At 36.9% G+C, this 1494-nt stretch overlaps 1 non-coding gene across 1 annotated transcript; it reads left to right on the top strand.

Moving 5' to 3' along the window:
- Positions 1–1055: 1055 nt before the first annotated feature.
- LOC132492844 (U6 spliceosomal RNA) lies at positions 1056–1162 on the top strand. The gene has a single exon (XR_009532899.1). It is a non-coding gene; the product is annotated as a U6 spliceosomal RNA (small nuclear RNA).
- Positions 1163–1494: the final 332 nt, after the last annotated feature.

A 1494-nucleotide genomic window follows, 5' to 3' on the forward strand; every position in this document is an offset into this window, starting at 1 on the left:
CTGTCTCTGGAGGCAGATTTAGGTGAAGTTAATGAAGCTTAAGCTCACCTGCAGGGGCTGCTCAATTTGTTATATTTATTTTCTTATTCTGAATAAGCATCCATCTTCGTGTCTAACTTTGTGTTCATAATTGTGTTTTTTTCTAAGGAAACCTTCAATACTATATAAATTCCAATCTTCATAAAACCTGAATACACTTCTATCAATATCCCTAGAGTTATTTTGGTAATTAAAGTAATTTGTGTGAAGCTGTAAGCACAGAGTGTGGGGCACAGTAAATGCTCAGTAAACATTAACTATAATTAAAACAATAAAGTAGATCTCGAGGCAAAAGGCAGTAAACCATAAAGAGGATGGAAGATTATATAGTAGAATTCACACCATTGACAACTCGGAAATACTGTAATTGCAATTGGAGATTTTAACATACCATTTTTAGCCTTTGTGAGATTTGCTAGAAAACAGCCACAGAAAACAAAGATACAGAGATCAGAATGCTATGATAAGGTAGGGTCAATTAAATAGGGATTACTTAGTCTTTTTATATTATGTTCCATGTCAAAAAGACATCTTTGGTTTCCAAAAAGATTTTGTGCCAGAAGTACCTTGTCATTAATATTTGAAAATAATAAAAAAAAGTTAACAACCAAACTAACCCTTAGAAATAAAAACAACAAATTTTCTAAATAACTATTGGGTAAAAGGGGAAATAGAAGCTGCCATTATAAAGTATTCGGTGCAGGAGGCTGGAAGACAATAAAAGCTGTGCATATCAAAATCCAGCCTGAGTGCTTAGTCACTGGTGTCATATGGACTCCAGTATCAGAATTCTAGCACCAATGATTAACTGTGATGTTGGGACGCAAACTAGAACACCGTCATTCTTGTGGGTAAAGAGTTGGAAGGGATATTGCAGGTTTTTCAACTTTTTCACCCTGTTACGGGTTGAATTGTATCTCCCTTAAATTCATATGTTGAAGTCCCAACCCCCAGTATCTCAGAACATGACTGTATTTGGAGATAGGGCCTTTAAAGAGGTAATTAAGGTGAAATGAGTGCTTGCTTCAGCAGCACATATACTAAAATTGGAATGATACAGAGAAGATTAGCATGGCCCCTGTGCAAGAATGACATGCAAATCTGTGAAGTGTTCCATATTTTTTTATAATCCAATAAAGATGTTAAAAAGGTGAAATGAGGTCATAAGGTGGGCCCTACTCCAATTTGACTTGTGTCTTTATAAGTAGAGGAGATTAGGACACACACACACACACACACAGGGAAGACCATGTGAAGACACAGGGAAGACAGCCATCTACAAACCAAGGAGAGTGGCCTCAAAAGAAACCAGCCCTGTTGACACCTTGATCTTGGATTTCTAACCTCCAGAATTGTGAGAAAATTGATTTCTGTTGTTAAAGCGCTGTGTTTTGTTAGGGCAACCCTAGCAAACCTAATACACTTCCCTAACAGAGTGAGCTTCCTTGGAAACCC

Source organism: Mesoplodon densirostris, chromosome 6, assembly GCF_025265405.1.
Source record: "Mesoplodon densirostris isolate mMesDen1 chromosome 6, mMesDen1 primary haplotype, whole genome shotgun sequence".
Taxonomy (NCBI): Eukaryota; Metazoa; Chordata; class Mammalia; order Artiodactyla; family Ziphiidae; genus Mesoplodon; species Mesoplodon densirostris.